Genomic DNA, 22,583 nt, shown 5'->3' on the forward strand with positions numbered 1-22,583 from the left:
AGTCCTAAATAGCCTGCAGAAACATTTCCTCCAAATACATCCAGCACATTTTATTGTTTTCATTGCACACCAGTTCATCTAAACTAGCTTAATTGCAAAGCTATTCTAGATGCCTGTACTGTTGGAATCTGCCTCTCTTCATGTAGGAGCAGAGCCAGCCCGAGGCATGAGCAGTCTGTGCAGTCGCGCCGGGACCTGTGCACTTGGGGGTGTTGCAGCTACCTGTTGTCGTGAGTACAAGAAGTAACAAAGACTGGGCTGCTTCCAGTCACACAGCTTTTCTTTGTGCCCTTTTTATCAAGGCTGTGCTGTCATCTCCAATCCCCCATGACACGCTTCTAAAGACAAATACCTTATGCCCACCTCCCCAGCAGCCCATTACAACCGTGTGGCCGCACAGTTAGGGATTATCACACTCTTTGTTTAAAGTAATGGTCCATTTAAGCACCTTTATTCTGGACAAGGGGTTGGACAGAGGCATTTATTCTGAAAGCACATAAAGAAAAACGATTTGCCTGCCCCAATCCATCTTCTTAGAAGACAATTAAAATATGTTGACAAAAAACAGCATTCATATGTGTGCATTTGGTGCATTATCAACAACTTTATTTTGGGGAGAATGTTGCATTTCACTCGTATCATATACAGCATGGCTTTGTCAAATGATGCAAAAGGTTATCATTTCACATTGGGCCTCATTCCGAGTACGGCGCTAACCAATGGCACTATTAACGCCTTGGTTGATGCCGTACCCGGACCGGCAGCGCCTTGGTGGATGGCGGAATTACCGGAAGATGCAAATAACGGTGATAGTTCATTACGGTCAGCGTTATTGGCTTGGAGGCCCCTTTGCGCCCTCGACTTTAACACCTGCTCAAAGCAGGCGTTAAGGGTGAGGGCGCAAAGGGAACTCGGAGTATGGCGGTAAGGGATCACCGCCACCGGTCTCGTTACCGGTGGCCGCTATCCCTTAACGCCATACTCGGAATGAGGCCCATTATCTTTTGTTATGATTAAGTCTTTATAATTTTGTGGAATTGCATTCTGGTATTTGTAGTCTTCAAGATGGAGTGAGAATAACGCAACATTTGTACCCTTTGTTTAACATATTTGTTGGGGTGGTCAGAAAAGGTCCCACTGAGATAGAGGGGTTCATGTTGCACGCGCCATATTTGGGACTAGGGCTGCTGCAAAACTGGCGCAATGTTGCAATTCTCTATGTATCCAGTGTAGTTAAATGTGAATGGTATGTGTTTCTTCAAGTGTTACTTTGTGTTCAAGCGGATACATATTAGATTTGCACATGCATAAAAAGATAAATGCCGAAATCGCCAAATGAAATATAAAGACAATCCAGACATGGTGTGCTACAAAATGCCTAGAAGCTTGGCAATGAGGAGTTTCATAATGCACATTTGCGGAAGGGGACTTGCCATGAAGAACACACTGTAAAGAAGAGGCAGTAGTTATTAAATATATATGCACACTGATATACGTACACAGGGAATTTATAAATCTACATATGGTGGGCTTTTTTATGAATGAATTAAACTCTGCAGTCAGGAGTTTGCGAGGTGAATTCTGAGAGTCTGGGAACAATTGGTATTGCAGGGTTTTCGAGGTCTGAGGAGAGCTAATGAGTAACTATGACATTAACTGATGGTCAGCTAATAAACCAGTCAGGGTTTCTATGGCATGGTAGTTTTGCAGATGGCAGATGTAATCTTGTTTATGTGCATAGGAGCTTGCAGAGGAATCCAGCCATTTGCTTTTGACCAACAAAAAATATGGGGTGAAATGACGCTCGAAGCCAGAGTGACTGATACTCCCTGTGTTTCGATTGTTTTCTCAGCATGTGGCCAGAGGCCATAACTGTTGAATTGGTAGTCGTATAAATAAGAATGTTCCAATGGCACCAGTAACCCGGGGTGGGTGAGATGGTTATCAACAGTTCAAAGGGAACCTGCTTATTCTGCTCTTCCTCATGTCATTTGAGGTATTTGTGCACACTATGTAAAATGACATTTAGAGTTAGGATGTTTCAGGCCAGTTGGGACTTGTAATGAATTAAGTTTTGTATGTGAATGTGTAACCATGCGATGATGCCATGACCTGTCACAAATCCTAAAAAGACGTGTGCTATAATTATAATGTGAAGATGGTAGTTAAGATAACTGCAACCAATGAGAATAGGAGAATTGGAGAAAGATTGGAATTGTTTTGTATAGGTCTCATCCAATCACACGTGGGGGGGTGGATTGTAATGAAATATTTGGGAGTGTTTTAACTGTTGCAAAAATGCATATAAGGTGTCAACTTGTGTGGTTCAGAGAGACTTGGGTGAGCTGCTAGTAGAGCATCATGGGCAGATGAGCTGCATCTTGTCCCAACTGGCAACAATGCCACTTTCCGATGGCTACGCTGGACAGGCCACTGCAATGGCCGCCTCCCCCTCACCATCATACTTTCCCCAATCAACCTAAGCTGAGGCATCTATGCCAGCTACCACCATGGTCTCCTGTGCCCCTGACCTTCCATTGGCCAGTCTGTATGTGCTGTGTCCCTGGTAGAGGTAGAAGTCAGTATAATGGTAGATGAGGTGGTCACAGAGTCTGCCCAGGAACCTACATGAGAACAAGATGTGGAGGAACACCAGGCAATTGATAGTAGTACAGGTGCTCTACTCCCACGACTGTCATCCAGCCAGAGGGAGTACCTGCACTGCAGACACCTTCCCAGGCAGCAGGAGATGTTGTTGCTGAGGAGGCAAATCCTGGATGGCATTGCAAGCAGGAGGAGTCATGGAAGTACAAGGATGGTGCAAGTGAGGCAGGTGTCATTACAGGTGGGATTTGTGAGGCAGCAGTACAAAGAGCGGAAGTGGATACACAAGGTGGCAAATGCCAGAGCTGAGGTTGCAGAGAGGTTAGCATAGATGTGGGCTGCCACCCTGGAGGATTCTTGCAGGGCAGCAAAGGAGGTTGAGTTTAGGATGAGGGAGGCCCCGCAAGGCCTCTGGAAAAACAGGCATTCTCAGAGATTAGCATGGACTAGCACCTACTCTTATATATAGTTCACTAGTTGTAGGTTTTCTTGTGTTTGATTTATTTTTCAAGGTCCTTTATTCTGTTTCCATCATTGTACATAGTTTAGCATTAATACATTTTTATTTTATTATTCAACACCATAGTTTGCGTCTCTTTGTGCCATGTGCAGAATCTTGACTTGCAGTTGTATGCCTGCTTTTGTGGTTCTTTATCCATGTGCACTTTTTGTTTGAACATGATCTCCAACTAAGTATGCCCTATGGCTGTCATGTGGTTTTAGGCACACTCTGTGGGTCATATTTTCTGGGGGACATGTGTACATGCTTGTGTCTAATGGTGTCGATGTATGTAGACATTTGGAGTTGAGTGGTATATTTTATATTGGTGTTTTGGGTCTCATATTGGGGATCGTTACTCATTTGTTTAGGTGTCTTGCCAAATGTTCCACAGAGCAGGGATGTTTGAGATATCTGGTGACAGCTCATTCACCTCTGCCCATTTACTTCTCAAGTTTCAGTTTACTGTAAGTTATGTTTTTTTATATTATCACAGCTCTTCAGGTGGCCCTCTTGGCACTTGCTTGTCCATGTCGATGCCCTGAATCTTCAAAAACAGGGCTAGCTTATTGACATTGGGGGTGATGAGATGGAATGTGGTCTCACTCCGATTCACTGGGCTGCACACCTCGCATGTGGACTATGTCACCGGAGCATCAAGGGACTAAAGTGCTGCTGCAGTAACAATATAGTCGGCTGTTTTTGTGATGCTCAGGGCAGGGAAACCATGGAAGAGGTGACTGTCCTGGATTCACCAGCAATGCTTTCAAGTGATCATGTAGGAGGAGGATGTCTACCAGGTATTGTTCATCAAAGTCACAGCCCAGAGGAGTTGAGGTAAGTAAGTGCTCCACAGTGAACTGGTCCATGTGTTTTCAAGATGCATAGCTGGCAAGTGTTGTTGCTGTTACAACAATTGTAAGGCTAACACCACCATCGTACTGCACAAGGCCTTCAGCACAAGGCCTGCAAGCCTGTTCGTCACCTTATAGCAGAGGTCTTCAATCTGTGGGGCGCGCCCCCATTGGGGGCGCATCCACATGCCTGGGGGGGGCGCAATGCCAGATTGAAAAAACGAGTTTTTTTTCTTTTTTCTGCTGCACTGAACTGAGCATGTGCAATGGGGAGTCACTGGCTCCCATGCACATGCTCAGCCAGTGTGATGTGGTGGGGGCGTGGCCATGAAACAGGAAATAAACACAGCCTGGATGCGTGCTTCCCTGCATTTGGATCGCGTGTCCAGGCTACGTTGTAGTGTCCTGTGTTCCCGGCTGGTTCTACCCGTTCTGCCCATGAGGTAAGTGGTTACCAGCCCCTTTGCGGTCCCCCCTGTGCCCCTCTCCCTATGCGGCACCCACATTGGGAGGCATGGAGGAGAGGAGGAGAGTGGTGGACCGAAACTGCTTTGCCGGTGCTGTATTCATAACGCGGCTCCCCCATGGCAGGTTACTGCGCTCCAGCAATCTGCCACGGGGGAGCCACGTTATGAATACAGCAAAGGTCCCCCCTGCGCCCCTCTCCCTCTGCACCCCCCACATTGGGAGGCATGGAGCAGAGGAGGCGAGTGGGGGACCGAAACTGCTTTACCGGTGCTGTATTCATAACGCAGCTCCCCTGCGGCAGATTGCTGTGCTCCAGCAATCTGCCACGGGGGAGCCGCGTTATGAATACAGCATCGCTCCCCCCTGCACCCCTCTCCCTCTGCGACCCCCACATTGGGAGGCATGGAGGAGAGGAGGCGAGTGGCATGCCATTGGCGATGCAAAGCTCTCCAGGGAATGCTTCTTGCAACCCGTTCTTTAGTTTACTTAACAGCAACTTCTAGATTACTTTCACTTGGTGTAAAAAAAGCCTTCTACAAAACATAACCAAACAAATGTGAAATATTGTTAGGAAATCTTCCTGCCAATGTTTTCTCAAGGCCTCTGTGCCATTATTGGCAGTACGCCTGGTCAATAACGCTTGATATTGGCCCTTAGCTTCCCTTATGAGCCAGCCCCTCAGGTGAGGAGTAAAAACTAGTTTTATTGACCCGCTCCTCCACCATTAATGCTTTCATACACAGGAATCTTTTACTGTTTTCACTTCCCCTCTCACCGCCCTCTTCCTGACCACCTTTTCATCAGCACTCAATCTTATTGCAGTGCTTTGAAGCGGACAGTTATTCAAGGGAGCCTCATAACATTAGTTACAGACTGCATTCTGATTCATATAATTGGCTGTCCTGATCTAAAATCCCAACTAATAGGTTTTGGATATTACATCTCTATTTCTAGCTCCATAGACGCCGAGCACGCAGGGGCAGATGGAGCATGTGCACCGTCCTCATGAACAATGGAGGCAGGTGTGCAATTTTGTAGATTCTGCAACCATAAACCAAGGAATAAAACGCATGCCTAAACACCTGTGGGCTGGTAGAGGCGCTGGCTCTTCTCCTGCTGCACCAGAGATAGTGAAAAGTGTTAGCATGCATCTTGCAAAATTAGCAAGCGCAGTCAGCCTCACTGTCAAGTCAGCCCGGATTGGGAGGAGAGTGGATGGTGTGGGAGAAATGGGGAATGCTAACGCAGAGTGCTACTGAAGGACAACTCAGCCGGTTAGGCAAATGTTTCTGTGATGTTCAGTCCTGCATGTAAACGTGATACCTTTTATTCCCCAATTGCTGCTGCTAAATGCGCTGTGAAATGTGTTTGAACCTGGAATTGGATCCTACCCCCACTTTTCTCGGTGTGAGTATTTTTGCCCTGTAGCAAAAATAAAAAATCTGCTTCTGCCCCGTAACGAAATTCAAAAGTTGGCACCAATGCATAGCTCCTCTTCAATCTGCCAATTGTAGCACCTGCCATCCCATGCATGTATAGACGGTGCAATATGCATGCCAACATGGCTTACTCCATTTAGTCTTTAACAGTGATGCCTCCCCACCTCTGCTCTAACACCTTACGCCCCCCAGACCTGCAGAACCTGCGAAAGAAGAACATTTGCCTTCCCGTACTTTGACGGGTCTTTCCTGCCCGTCATCTGATCTTCGTATTTCCCTGGTAGGTGCCAGTGCCATTTGAGAGTAGGTAGGAAGGGCGTCTGGGGCACAGGTGTGTCAGTGCCATGAGGGTCAGGGATTTGAATCAGGGATTTCAAAACTATTTCTTGGAATGTGCCTATCTCTGATGCCTTTCACCCAAGAGCTGGGTTTAGCTCCTGCTCATCTAATCCTAATTTGAAGTCTCAGGTAGACCCATGTTTCCTTGACTAACTGTTCTGTTTTCATTGCAGCAGCATTGCTCCAAGCGTTGGTTTATCAACCAAAACCACATGTGTTCCAGCAAGAAAAACCCAGTGAAGCACTTGCCCCAGTCACGCAGGTAAGGATTTATTTTCCCTGAGTGCCATTGGATGAGTACATATGCTGCTGGTTTATATCAATCCTGTTCAAGGTTGCGCCTGCAACCTAGTCCGAGACCACACTTCAAAAAGAAATTAGAGCTAGGCCTGCATGATCTGAATAGGAAGTCTTCTGAGACTTGTACCAATGTATTTTAATCCAACCAGTGTTTCTGACCCATTTTTGCGTGGGGCTTCCCTCCCCCAACCCCAAGCTTTTCAGACCGTTTATTTGGAATATTTGCTTTTTTAAAATCTCCTCTACTTTTTTCCCCACCCCATATTTCTGACCCTTTTTTGCATGGGGTGTTTCCTACCAACCCCAACTTTTTCACATGGCTCAGTTTAACTCTTTGCATGTGGTGTTTGCCATTTTTATGCTTTTTTGGGGTTGCATTTTTAATTTTTTAAAACCGTTTGCAATGTTTCGACAGGTTCAGGCTCCTTTTCTCGATGGATCGTTTCCTAGTGCCCAAAGATTGTAGGGATCTGAAACGTAAAGCAGAAGGAGAGGTTGGAACAGACAAAAGAAATGCAAAAACACGGAAATATGATGACTCTTATTTGGACTTTGGGTTCACATGGATCACAGTTGCTGGGGAAGTGAAGCCGCAGTGTGTGATTTGTGGTGCTACATTAGCAAATAACAGCCTGAAAAATTCAGGCGGCATTTGGAAACCAAACATGCCGATTCAGCAAAAAAGACCAGAGATTTCTTTGTACACCAGTTGCAAGGCATAAAAAAGCAAAAAGCCTCTGTACCTGCAAATGCTTTTAAAGCATCTTACCACATTGCGTACCTTCTTGGTAAAAACAAGAAGCCTTTTACAGATGCTGAGAAAGTGATTCTCCCAACCATTCTCGCTGTTATGCTTTGTGAAAGTGCAGCAGAGAAATGCAAAAGTATCCCTATGTCAGACACAACAATTTGCAGCCATATTGCTGACCTGTCCTCTGATATCAGTACAGAATTGATATCGCGCTTGAAAGACAGCCAGTTCACCCTACAGTTGGATGAGGCCACTGACATATCAAAAGAAGCTCACTTGATTGCCTATGTGAGGTACTGCCACGGAAAGGAGATGTTGGAGGACTTCTTGTTTTGTAAGCCTATTAAGGGCAGAGCAACTGCACCTGAACTCTAAGAAATTTTAAACAACTTCCTAAATTCCAACTGCCTAAAGTGGGAGGCGTGTGTTGGTATTTGCACGGATAGTGCTCCTTCGATGTGTGCGCTAGAGCTGGGCTAAAAGCAAAAGTGTTGGCAGTAGTTCCACATATTGTGTGGACACACTGCATGATACACCGGGAAGCTTTAGCTGTGCGCAATATGGGGTATGAACTCACACAGGTTTTGACTTCTGTTGTAAAGATTGTACATTTTATTAAGATGCACCCCACAAGAGCCCGTCTGTTTGCCACCTTAAGTGCAGAAATGGGAGCTGACCATGATGCTTTGCTGTTTCACACAGAGGTCAGGTGGCTATCCAGGGGAAAGGTTTTGAATCGCATCTATGAACTCAGAACCAAAGTGAGACACTTTCTCCTGGATTTAGACCAGACAAAAGCAGAGCCTCTGTGTGATCCACACTAGCTTGTACTGTTGGCTTGCCTTGGCGACATCTTCGAAAAGCTACATTTTCTAAACCTGTCCCTGCAAGGCACAGAAACCACATCATTTGCCATGAATACAAAAATATCGGCATTCAAGAAGAAGCTGGAGCTTTGGAGGAGGAGGATTGATATTGGCATTGCCAATGCGTTCCCATTATTAGAAGACACTCTTGAGGAGACGGAGTATGATCTTTCATGTGTTTCTTAACTAATTGGAAACCATTTAAATGCTCTCAGAACCAGTCTAGAAAAGTACTTTCCCGAGGACAATTGCAACATGAATGACTGGGTGGTTCAGCCTTTCCTATCAGACATAGGAGCCCATCTCCCAATTCAACTCCAGCAAGAACTAATGGAGCTCCAAAGTGACCGCCTACTAGAGAGCTAATTCAGAACATTGGCTTTGGGTGGATTTTGGCAACATGTGTCTGCAGAGTTTCCAACTTTATTGAAATGTGCAGTCAATGTACTGTTACCTGTCAGCACCTCATACCTGTGCGAGATTGGGTTCTCTGCACTTGCAGCCCTAAAGACAATATATCGGTCAAAGCTGGAGGTGGAAGAAAACCTGCGGTTGGCTATTGCAAAAATAGAACCCAATATTGACAGGCTGGCTGGTGAAAGGCAGGCCCACCTTTCACACTAGTTCTCCAGTATGCCACTGTCCAACTTGCAAGTGACAGCATTGACAGTACCTTGTTGTACTTGAGAAACAAATTGTTACAGCACTTGCATAGCAAATGTTACTGCAGGACAGCAATATTGTCTGTTTTCGTTTGTGTGAAATAAATATCCAACACTATTTTTAGTCAAGTCTGCTGTATTATAGCAAAATAATCTGAATGCTTTGTTCACAAATATTTGTCCTCTAATCTGATTTGAATCATTGCAAGCAATGATTTTGAAACAATGTGGTGTTTGGCATGCACTCCTTTCGTTAGGGGCACTATTCTACTCCAAGGCGCGATAACCGTTTGCAACCGAGTACAATTTTGGAGTCGATGTGTATAGAGGGGGCCTGGGCCGGAGACATTTTTCTTAGGGGGGGGCTCGGGGTCAAAAAGTTTGAAGACCACTGTCTTATAGGGACAGTAAATGGGTGTGGGTATCTACTGCTGTTGGGTATGTGACTGTACCCTTTTGCCAACATATCATGAGTGAGTGCCGGCATACTGTTTAGTTTGTTCAACAGGCAAAAAGATTTGTTCATCTGTGGGAGTCCGATTGTTGTGTCCCTACGTGCAAGGAGTATGGGTGGGGACATGGAGTGAGAAGTGTTGTGGCCAAATTACATGGTAGTGTATGTGGTCTAATTAGGTGGACTGATGATTCATCATGAACCTCTGCAAGCAAGATGGCTCATTGGATATTCAGTCAGACATTTCACATTTCATCCTACTCCTGGTGTCAGTACTGTGCACTGAAAGAGTAAGAGTGGGTGTTGGGGTGATGTGTATTTGGGGTGTGTTATTGTTATGTGGCACCTTGTTGGGACAAGCACTGTGTGGGAGAGGAGTGGGCAGATTTGGGGGTGCAGATTAGTGGGGATACTGGGATGAGGGCAGACTTGTGGGTGCTGTCTTAATGTAGGGATTTGGGGTGCACATTAGTAGGGGTTATGGGATGAGGGCGGACCTTCGGGTGCTGCCTTAATGTAGAGAGTTGGGGTGCAGATTACTGGGAGTACTGGGACAAGGGAAGACTTGTGGGGGCTGTCTAAATGTAGGGGGCTGGGGTGCAGATTAGTGGGTCTACTGGGATGGGGACAGACTTGTGGGTGCTGCCTTAATGTATGGGCTTGGGGCGCAGATTAGTGGGGTTACTGGGATGAGGACTTGTCGGTCGCAGGAGAGGAGTCAAAGTGATGTTGAATGCTGACAAGTAATCCTTGAATACTTATTTGCCCTGAGTCCAGCTCAACAGTTGTTTCACAGAGCTATGGGGGCGTGTTATGGCCGTGCCGGGCGCTACTCATTTTTCTTTGTGCAGCAGGTTTTTGGGTGCTTTTGATTGCACAAACTGACTCCCAGCGTAGAACATTTGGTGTGCACAATGTTCTTTCTCGTACTAACTACGTAGTATGGAAATAATGCTTTTTTTGTAAATTAGGCACATAGTCACTTCTAAAATGGTTACAAAATTCTGTGACCAATTTTTAAACACAAGTCTTATGAACCGAGTAGCTTTATTCCTTACATCACCAAAAAATGGAAAATAGATTCTGTGTTTCATGTTCCTCTCCTCAAACATGTCAAACCTACCATACTCCCAAATCATGCACTTTCACCTCCACCTCTTGTGTTAGTAAAAAGAATTCCAGATAGTGGAAGACATCTGCAGCTCATAATATCTAAGACAGGAAGTGCAATGTATCGTACTGTGGTATAATAACACAAAGTCATCTTTACAGTGTCTCAAAGTGCTGTTCTATAAGTGAATGTTTCATCAGTTTAGTCATGTTTATTTATGTATGCATATATTTATTCACATACAGGAGGAACAATGCTCTTTTGATCATAAAAGAATGTCCAACAGATACAAAATCAGATTTGCAGTGAGCTTCTTACAATGGGGTGAGTTTGAGGAACATTCTGACCAGGTTGTGGAGGGGAATAAATCGTACCGTCACCAGGGACAATACTTAAGTGGACATGCATAGATTAAGGACAACCAACATTGGTGTCTCCAAGTCATGCTTCTCCTTGCTCTGAGCCGATTATTCAGTCTCTCAACGACTGATCTTTTACGTCTTTACTCTTTTTTCAAGAGCGCCAGTATCTGGTTGGTTTCACAGTGTCTTTCCAAGTCTTACACAATTCTCACACCTTCACACATTCATGTACTTTCAGGCTTCTTGGCACTTCTGTCAGGCACCAGGCTCTTTTTAAGCTTCTCAACACACCTTTTACTGCCTCTCTGTGCCTGATTGACAGAGCAATTTCCTATGGGATTGCACCATTATAAAACGCTTCTGTGAATCAGGCCCTATGTGTCTTTCACGCTTATCAGCATCCATCTCAGGCTCTAGGCATCTTTCAGGAGTATGCAGTGATGGAATCGCGGGAAAAATGTCACCTGTGCAAAAAATTGCAGCAAAAATGCAGTGGTTTGACCCGGGAAAGGTGTACCCCATTATACCATTTAAGGGTAGCAGGGGTTGCGGGGGTGTCCCCTGCTTCCCTTAAATGGTATAATGGGTCCAATGGTTGCAGGGGTGTCTCCTGCATACTTTACATGGATTGCGGCGGCAAAACCACTGCCTTTTTGCCACAATATTTTGCGTCCACAGCCATTTTTTACGTGTTTTTAACACATGGAACCCTTTCAGGGTCCTCAGCAGTGCATATCTAAGGTTGTACATACTTTGTAAAACTTGCCCGTACCCCGGTCAATTTGTTGGTGTCTTTAAGATTTCTTAGCAGGGTTCTTAAATTCTAGGCACTTTCTGAATCCTCCCAATGCCCTGTTCTGTTTTAGGTGTTCTTCAGACTTGCCTCCCTCTCTCTCTCTATCTCTCTCTCTCTCTCTCTCTCTCTCTATCTCTCTATCTCTCTCGCTATCTCCATCTCTCTCTCTCTCTCTCTCTCTCTCTCTTTCTCTCCCTCCCTCCCTCGCTTTCAGAATCGTCTTAATGCCCCACTCACATGCTAGGTGTTTTGTAAAGCTTGGAAGTGCCACTCTCATGCTTTTGGCAGGCTTCTCGTCACCGCTCACAGGCCTTTGCCATGTTCTATAATCGTCTATGCCCCTTTCATGCACTAGGCTGTTTTCAAGGTTATTAGATGCTCCACCATATCCAGGCAAGTCTCAGTCCCATCTAGTTCCGGCCAACAGACAACACTCCCTGAAACTTCAACGGCTCTCATGGACACACCATAAAACTCCCTCTCTACGACTTTGTTAAAAAAGAACAGAAAGTACATTTCTGTATGTTCTTTCCTTGTATTTCTGTGAGCATTAATGTTGACGTTAGGGAAATGAAAAAAAAAAGTTGTCACTTGACATCAGATGCAAACTAGGCCATCTGTGGACAAAATGATCCTGTTGGGGTGTGAGACTGAACAGCCCATAACCAGCAAGCACAATAAGGGAATACAAAAATCTCCCACAGCTTCAATCAGATCCAGACAGTATAGTTAACGGGTGAGACGCTGGGAATAGTAGTCCAGCAAAACAGCGGTTCACAGTGGCCAAGTGAGCACACACATAGATTGTATGAGAACTGAATTCGACAAAGAGATGGGCTACCCTAATATCCAACACTGTCCTTCAGCCATACTGATAGTGTGTGTTTTCTTGAATCTTGGGATAAAATGCATGCAGATAATTGGGGATTTTTAAGTATTATATTAGAGGCTCCAGATTAGGGTGATTTTCATTAGGTAAAAAAGCAGATGAAAGCACTTCCATTTGACTAACATTTGAGTGGTTGGCCATTTGTTATAGGGATCATAATTATTTCTGCATCAGCTCTGGGATATTATGCTTCAAAGCTATCTCTATATGGTTTTGAAAATGTAGTACGTGTACCAAAAGGTTGTTTGATGCTGTATTAGTCACCTTTTAACATCAGATAAAGCCAGTTTGTGATTAATTTTATTGATCTAACTTAATTTAATATGGCAAAATGGTACACTGCATTATCAATTGAAGTCCAGTGTGCATTTCTTCTCGGTCTCTCTATAGTGTAGCAAATCCCCTTTGCTTTATTACAGCGAGAGAAGAAATGCAGAACATGGATAATGTAATATCAGTGATATATTTCCGAGGTATTTAAATTCACTGCAGGAAATTAGGGGCTGACCCAGCGTGGACACACCAGCCTTCATTTCTGCAAACACATTTTTGGAAATACTTGTAGCTGGTGGCAGCAATGGATTTTTTAAACATATTTCCAAAATATGAATGGAAAATTAAGCATATCTTGTTCCTTAGCTTCAAGATCGTTCTCAGTAAAATGACCGGCGCATGCTTTCTCAAATTTACTGGGTCCCACTTTAAGATGCATAGCTCTTAGGCATGTGAACACAATACGACTATTGTAGTAATGGCATGTGCGAACATGTTTGCCATGATGACGCCAAAGTAGTGGTATGTATGCAAACAATCAGGTACAAGTGCCACACAGTCACGAGCCGTTGAGTCCATGCCAGTCCGTCTGATCAATGCGATCACCTGAGGCAGCATATATGCACACATCCATCTTTGCCCCTTTTTTAGTAAGTGTGATTCTGACATAGCAGCTCTGAGTAGTGGCGCTTTCGATGGGAATGCGAGACTAATGGTTGGCTCACTTTGTTGAGTTGGACATTAAATCGTATGTTCCAATTCTTCTCCTTGCCCAGCAGGTAGTCAGGCCTGCATGAAAGAGAGAGCAGTGGTAATCTATGGTAATGCCATGCTAGTGGTGCCAACTATCTCCAATATGAATCAATGGGCACATTAAAAGAATTACAACTACATTGCAATATATATTTATAAAGCCAATATAATATCCCACTCAAACAAAGCAGGCCATTCTGCATGCATCACAAGGAAATATATTAACCCTTACCTTTGCAATCGCCTAGGAGTACTGTGATAACAACTGTTATCGGTCAAAACTAAGCATCCAAGCAGCTGATACAATGTGGATCAATGGCCGGGTCATCTTGAACATGTTTTGCTGATCCTAGCACATTGGTAGGCTAGACTATGTTTTCATTGCAAACAAGTCAAGCTACCATGAATCACCCTTCACAAAATGGCTGCCAGTATTTAACTGCCATGGGTTTTCCCACCCAGTGCCAAGGCCTTTTTTGGTGATTTTGGTATTTCGCCATTCAATGCCTTCCAACGTTTTCTGTTTCATTAACCCCTTAAGTGCCAAGGATGAAATATTTCATCCTTGGCAACAGGGAGGTAATCCCAAGGACGAGATACCTCGCCCTTGGCACTTTTAAGACAAAGAGGCACACTCACATGTCTGCAGCTTAATCTACTGTGTTCAGTATACTAACTAATGTTTTGGCTTTGAAATAAAACATTACTCTTTTTTTAGAATGATGTGAGGGGCCATAAGTTGCCCTTTCCAATATGGTTTATATATGTAGACTCTAGAGGGACCTCAGCACTTTGAGCCCGGACACACAGTGTAAAGGCATTCACAGGCCAGTCCAGTTAGGAGCATCTATTCTTAGTTATTTCCTAAAATATGTATATATAATGGTGATCCAACAAACCCCATCACTTAAATCCAGTTGGTGTCCTTCCCGATCGGGCTACATCAGCCAGAATTAGTAAGTAGTACTCCCCATGTGTAAATCCTTCTTTTTTCCAATTGCTTGCAAGGTTATCATTTATACTTTAAAGGGTGTCCTTGTACTATGTTTATGTTCAACCCAGGAGAGGACATTAAACTATACATTTCTGGGATGTCTAACCACACTTCTTAATAACAGGTATACTAAGATCCTTTTTTTACTTATTTGTTTTAATTTAATAACAGGGTTTATAGCAAACCTTTTACTATATATTGACATTAAACAAAATATATAAAAAGCAAAATTATAAATAGACGAATCATAGCATACTTAATTGATTAAGTGGTGTCCTGTGTGAGCACAAGAAAATGTTCATAAATACATTAGAATTGTCCCTAGTTTCTATTCCCTTTGTGTTAACACAGCATTTGACTGATGATTCCTACCTGTCGGGCACCAATCTTCACACCATAATTTCCTCTTTATTTTGTAATATGATCAACCAGAAAATCATCTGCATACCCCAACTCTGATAGAAAGTTTTCAAAGTAACTTACAAAATCTGGAATCACCTTCAGAGGTTTACTTTTAACCAAATAGAAGATATTGCAATATAAGGAATTGGATGCAGAACCATATGACAAAGCATCAGTGTCCTCCCGTCACTATAGCTTATGCTGGCTTTAGCTCTATTCACACCTCATTATTGATGAACAGCTGGTGGAAGATTTAAGACCAGACCCCATATTGTCCCTTCCAGGGTAAAAATGTACTTTGAATCTTCAATCAGAAAGATCTCCAGGATACATACCAAATCCGGAACCACCGTCTGCTTATAAAACAGAATTAATGGCAGACAGGAACAGCTACAATAAAGTATGGAGTTCTTTTTTCATTTGGCCCACCTATTCAATAATCCTAGATATTAGATGTCATTGCAAACTTACATTTGACAATGTATCACCAATAACAAAAAAACAGATATGAAAATGAGGTTGCTATTTCTAATTGAATAGAATCAATTTTCCAAATAAATGTAATCCACTTTCTATGGTGAATACAATTCTAGATTTTAGTTGTTTGTATGTTTATAGTCAATATAATACCTTTAATGTAGGCTATGTTCTTTTTAAAAATGTGTTGGAAGCCTAAGAGGGTTCTGATTTAATATAATATCATCTGCATATGCTTCCAGCGGATTGTCAATCCCCCAGTTTAGGTGGAAACCACTGCACAGTTTAAAGGGTCTCCCACAAATCTGACAAATACAGATTAAAAAGAAAGGGAACAAGGATGCACCCTAGTCTGAGACCCAAGCAGGTCTAAATCTTTCAGTGACGTGTCCACTAGAATTTAACCTAACCTGAATGGTAGTACCATTATGACACAGGATTATCAATCCCAACAGGCTCGCCGGGATACCACATTCTTTCAGATTACTCCAAAATTGGGTCCTGTTTACCCGATCAAAAGCAGTGGATAGAACTAAACATGCTGAATATATTAGTTCTGATTTTGTCCTCCTCACTCAATGTTGGAGAAGGGAAAAAACTAAGCCATTCAAGGAAAGGCCAATGTTTTTCCTGAAACAGTTTGATATTTACTCACTCTTCCTCATTTTATCGCACATGCCTGCAAATGATGCAGGATCAATGTAGCAAATACTTTACTGCCCACATCTAACAAGGCAATGGGACGGTAGTTTACAGAGTTGAATCTGTCTCCCTTTTGGAATATGGGCAACACAAGGGAGTTATTCCATGATAGATTTTGCTAGTTCAGTGATCTAAGTGAATAGAATAAACAAGATTTCCCTTTCCTACAAACGTTCTGAATTGTCTTTTATTGTTAGATTAGATAAGCCATCTGGCCCCATAGCTTGGGACTTCTTAGCTTTTAATAAAACATTTACATATCATTGTAGTCTATATTTATTCCCCAAGATTCCGAATTAGTCTCCAGTTTCAGGGCACATTAGGGGCAAAAAGATGTGTAAATGACAAACCCAAATCTAAAATGCAACTCGATTTGGCTTGACTATAAACATTAAAAAAATAAACAACTTGAATTTTATTCACCCTAGAAAGTATATTCAATTCATTTGGAAAATTGATTGCATAGTAGTTGAATAGATAATTTTGTGGTAATGGTTTTTGGGCACTGGGGCTTTAGAATCCACTTGCACTCCACTCATTAGTTCATTGGTGTGTTTTGGGACTTGTTACTGCAAGGTCAAGGGTTGGGGAGGTGTTGCCTAAGCCTCCTGTCAGCATAAGGATTTGTTTGTACCTGGATACATTGTGCTTTGTTAAATGACTTACACCATTTACATCTTTATTTGTAGTGTAATGTGTATATTTCATTATAACGTTTTTGTGGTCAGCCGACACGTGTTTTGACCCCTTCTGGGTCTTTATCAAGGCAAGAGCATGTGACCCATTGTTCCCTGTTAGCAGGATAGTGGTGGAGATTGGCTGTCCTGTTGGAGTGATATCTGCCTGGATGGGCTTGTATCGGGCTGAGAAGCCTGGGTAACGGTTTGTGTTCATGCCTGGATGGATGAAGTTGTTTCATGGACAGATATGTGTCAATACATCTTTCGTATCTTATAAAAAATAGACAGTTATATCGAACTGATTTTATTGTTCTGATCAAAGTCCAACTACATTGGCATAATTAATAACTCCAGACAGTGTAGCTCGACTATTCTCAAGTGTATGGTAAGATTGATTTTAAGGTCCATAGAGAGGGAGGCTGTGAGTTCCTTTTTGATGTGTTTCACCAGAGGGAGATAGTATCTTTTGAATCATGCAAAGATACATTTGGGGTTTCTGAAAATGAGCATCTTAGAAACTACCAGTTGAGGCATTGGTTGGCTCTATGTGTAGCCATCAGGGAAGCTGCAATATCTCCCCTTCTGACATTTGGACAACTTGTAATTTGCTGTAATTCCTTGAGTGCACTGGTCTGTATAAGACCTTCAATGCATCAACTGATAACGCCTTTCCTGCCTATGTGGAAGACTGGCCCGGGGATTTGAAAAGAAACCAGACTGAAGAGTTGTTGGATGTCATATAGTGTATAACCATGACAGCATCCTCGAGAGAACAGTACAGGTAGCAAGTCTTTAATTTCCTAGTTAGATGGTAACTCAAACCAGACACGGCTTATCACTTTTTGAGACTGGGCTTGTGTTTACGCTGACAGGGATGCAGTGGAGAGGATACTTACCTGCATATTTGGTGGACCTTTCCCCAGCTCAGTAGGTACTGGGAGGACATTGTGGAGATGATGCAGCTGATGTCTGGATGTCAAATCCCTCTACAACCAAATACTTTCCTTTGAGTGTGTTTGCAAGTAGGAAGAATTTGTGGTTGGTCACTCTCTGCAATAGATTCTTAGAACCTCGTTGATTATCTGATCCGTCAAAACTGAATTTTGGAAACAATTGCAACCACCTAAAATTGATGATAGGTTTAGGGTGAATGCGAAAAAATGACACGTACAATTTATAATGATATTCCTCCTTTAATTGCAATATGGAATGGGTTTTTTGATTAGTATAAAGTTTCATAATAAGGACTACATCTTTCCCACTTGGAACTGAGCACTAGATTTGCTAAATTTTTCTTGATAGGTAAACCTATCTGAGATAAAGGCTAAAGAACTAGTGCTTTAAGCAGACCCACATCTTTTGGTGGCCTTGATTCTTGCACTACAGAATGTACTTTATGTTTACTTACTTTTGTATTGTTACACAAGACTTGATCAGGCATTTGAGGGCATGGTGCTATGGGTGTGGTGGGGATAATTTCTGGATTTAGGTTGTTTTGGCAGTTATTTTTTTCAGAGCTCTTTATTGTGGTTGAATGACTATGACTATGAAAATTGATAAACATCTACATTTCTCTCCGGTTTATAGTGAGAGCCAATCGCGAGCCGGCAGGCTCAAGCCAGCCCACGTCCTAAGGCACACGAAATAAGGCTCATTTCCTGTCTTGAGCCTGTCATGAGCCGGCGAGCCTAGGGCCATGACTCCTGCTCCAAAACGCTCCCGTTCCACACTCAGCGTTCATTAGGTAAGAAAATCACTTCCTCCACACTGCATTTCCAGACCTCCCACGGACTTACTCACTGTATTCCAACATACGGCCCGACTGCCTTTACAATTGCCTGCACATTCTCTGCACAGCCAATTAATCGTCTACAACCGTGCTCACACATGGTGCTAGAGCTTCACAACGCCTGCCTGCCCCCACCTACTTCTGCTGATGCGCACCGGCACTGAATGTACAAATCCCTGCACACCCAAGCGACACCAGCGCTTCATCCAGCTTGCCTATGCTGGCCCTGTAACTGATGTACCCAAGATGCGGCAATATTTTGCATTCATCTGCGCACGAACATGGCCTAGCCTGAACACTGCACTGCCAGATTAGTCCAAACCTGTCTCAGTGCACATATGTGTGACCACCTTTTCCACATGAACTGTTGGTCCTGCCTATGCCTATACAGCCTGACTGCTATGACCATGCCCCTAGCCTGAACCAAGTGCACTGTCATCCTCCTCCTTACTCATCTACTCCCACTGCCAAATGTGTCTTGTGGGTGATGTCTCTGCATGTCTTGTTATAACTGGTTTTCTTGCCCTACTGCGCCATTTAGCGCCCACTGTTCTGTAGCAGTATTATACTATGTACATTATTTAAGGTGTACTACTACACTCAATTACTGCATCGCACCCAAATGTATCTATATTTAGCATTGACTAGCCTAGAGGTGCCCTGTGACCAGAATTGCATTTAGCCCACTTGTGATGGCATTGACTAGCCTAGTGGTGCCCTGCGCCCAGAATTGCATTTAGCCCATTTGTGATTGCATTGACTAGCCTAGTGGTGCCCTGCGCCCAGAATTGCATTTAGCCCATTTATGATTGCACTGACTAGCCTAGTGGTGCCCTGCGCCCAGAATTGCATTTAGCCCATTTGTGATTGCATTGACTAGCCTAGAGGTGCCCTGCGACCAGAGTTGCATTTAGCCCACTTGTGATTGCATTGACTAGCCTAGAGGTGACCTGCGCCCAGAACTGCATTTAGCCCACTTGTGATTGCATTGACTAGCCTAGAGGTGCCCTGCACCCAGAATTGCATTTAGCCCATTTGTGATTGCATTGACTAGCCTAGTGGTGCCCCGCGCCCAGAATTTCATTTAGCCCTTCTGTGGTGTGCTACTGCCCTTGCATTCATACTGCTGCTTTTTCATACCCAGGTGCTTCACGATTGTATGCTAACTGCCCACAACCACTCTGCACCTATCCTATCCTATCCACGTACACAATGTATCTCCATACGCTCTATACTGTGCTACTTAGATCACTTCTTTATACTATGATTTTCCAATACCCGACCATGATACATAACTCACTTACACATGATTCCCCACCGAATTTTCACAAACCAACTGATATGATCTCTGCACCCTGCACTGTCCGCCAGAGGAACCTCAAACTATGTGCAAGGCTCCCAAGGCTTTATGACCCTTTAACCAAATCAGCCCACAGCAAGGCTATTACTAGCCCCCACAGCCCCTCCCAGCACCCCCTTCAACTAAACAGTAGACTCTATCGTGAACCTATCCACGCCCAGAAAGACACACATAAATCCTCATTATCACTTTTAAAACCAGCAGAACCTGAGACCAAGGGAGCACTGATAAACGCCCGCTCCATGGTAGCCCACGCTACAGACATTGCCGACCTACTCTACAATGAAGACTTGGACTTCTTAACTGTTACCGAATCCTGGCTACATCCAACAGCAGGCCCCACAATTATGTTAGCCATACCAGAGGACTATACTCTACTAAGACTCGATCGTACCGCCTCTCGAGGCGGAGGTCTTGCCATTATTGCTAAAACTAAATTCCCTCTGACCATTGAGTCACCAGCCAACATAGGATCTTGTGAATCCTTAACTGCAAAGTTAACCTTATCTAATACACAATCCATCTCCATTCACCTTATTTACCGACCACCTGGCCCCTTAGGGTCATTTGAAGAAGACCTCATAAATATCCTATCAAATAAACTCAAGAACTCCTCACAAAGTATCGTATTAGGAGACTTTAACCTTGGTTTTAGCGACCCCGCAGATGCTGATGCCACAATAATAAATAATACCTTAGAGGAACTGGGCTTTACCCAGATGATCACAGAGCCCACTCATACCAAAGGTAGAACCCTGGACTGGCTAGCTGCGCACAATGGCCCAGTCCTGATCTCTTCTATACTTCCACAGCCCTTGACAGACCATTACCTGATCTCGTTCACCCTAGAGGCAACACCAGCACAAATTGACAGTATAGCTCCAGCTGTTCAGACCAGAAATAAAAAGAACATCACCCCTGAAAATTTGATCCCATTAATCGCACCGACCTTGAATGCCATTCCGGACCACACAGTTCCCTTAATGATGGTAGACATATATAATAGAGTCATACTCTCATCTCTTGATGCCATAGCCCCACTGAAGTTAAAAAGAGCAAACCAAGAAAACACATCAACGCCTGGTTTTCTCCTCATCTTAAAGCCCTCAGACAGGAAAAGCGATGCTGTGAAAAAATTTAGAGATCACTTCCCTCAGAAAAAAACAAGAAAAACTTGAGTAGACTAGCCTCTCATTATAAAAAAGAAATCATCCTGGCCAAACAAATGTCCTACAGCACTCTAATCGCACAAGCCAAATCCAACACCAGAGAGCTCTTTACAATACTAAAAGAGGTTGAATCTCCCATCCAAGCTCCTGACTCGTGCCTCAAGGATAAAAACTGGTGCACGGGTATACAAAATGCCCTAGCTAACAAAATCTCCTCTCTCAAGACAAAGATAAACATTAAAAAGGATTCCCTTCTCCCTTCCACTAAACCCAGCATCCCCACCCCTAAAAAGATACACCCAACTCAGACACACCCCCCTGTGCACATTCCCCATTTTAACTTCCACAGAGTATCCTCCAAAGAGGTAGAAAAGGTCATTCTCACCCTCAAACCTTTTGAACTGTCATGGGGACCTATGCCCCGCACAATTGATAAAGGAAGCAGCTCGTGATCTCGCACCATTTATTACCAAACAAATAAATGCGTCATTCACATCAGGCAGCGTACCTAACAATCTGTAACAATCATGGGTCCTCCCCCTGCTCAAAAAACCAAATCTAGATCCCTCTACTCCCACTAATTACCGCCCCATCACTACAGTACCATTCCTTCTTAAAATCCTCGACAAAATAGCATACCAACAAATCCAACATTACCTTGAGCACGTCCATCTCTTAGGAGTCAGACAATCGGGTTTCAGGACTCAACACGGCACCAAAACCGCACTCATAGATTTTAAGGCACAGATAGATGAGCTGAGAGATCTGGGTAAGGTGGCACTACTGCTACTTCTCGATCTCTAGGCTGCCTTCCACCTGGTTGACCATGAGATCCTATGCAACCACCTTCAAAAAGCCGCACACTTCTCTCAAGAGGCAACTGACTGGATCCAATCCTTTCTAAATAACCGCACGATGAGAGTCTTTTCTCTACTAGCAGCAGCCGACCCAACACCCATCACCTGTGGTGTGCCTCAGGGATCTTGCGTCTCCCCGACCCTGTATAACATCTTCACGAAGCCCCTTTTTGATGATCTAGATAGTCTGGGTATCACCTACACTAACTATGCCGATGATACCCAGATCCTCATCCCGTTGACGGGGGATTATGACAAGGATTTGGTCTTCATCAACAAAGTGTACCTCATCATCCAGGCATGGATGGCCTCACACCGTCTATGCCTGAATGATGATAAAACAGAACTCCTCATTCTAGGGTCCTCACATAACCTCAACAAACTAGACCAAAAATACTAATCCTTCATAATTGACACCAATAAGATCAGAGTAGCCAAGGAGGTCAAAACCCTTGGCTTCTACCTAGACTCCACTCTCACCTTCAAAAAACAAGTTACTGCTATGGCATCCGCCACATCTCAGACATGCAAACTTATCAGAGCAGCCAAACCTTTTCTCTCCCCGTCTAACTGTATCACCCTAGCCAGGGCTCTGATCCTGTCCAAGTTGGACTATTGCAACGCACTTTATGTAGGATGCAACAAATATATTACAAACAAAATTCAGATCCTTCAAAATAACTCCTTAAGAGCGGCCCTCAGTATCCCAAAGAAAGCCCACATCTCTGATTCT

At 43.7% G+C, this 22,583-nt stretch overlaps 1 protein-coding gene across 4 annotated transcripts in view; it reads right to left on the reverse strand.

Moving 5' to 3' along the window:
* The window catches only part of SGCG (sarcoglycan gamma), a 1,266,244-nt gene that overhangs the window by 756,634 nt on the left and 487,027 nt on the right, over positions 1-22,583 (reverse strand). The window lies entirely within an intron of this gene.

Source organism: Ambystoma mexicanum, chromosome 7q, assembly GCF_040938575.1.
Source record: "Ambystoma mexicanum isolate Mex_15411 chromosome 7q, UKY_AmexF1_1, whole genome shotgun sequence".
NCBI lineage: Eukaryota > Metazoa > Chordata > Amphibia > Caudata > Ambystomatidae > Ambystoma > Ambystoma mexicanum.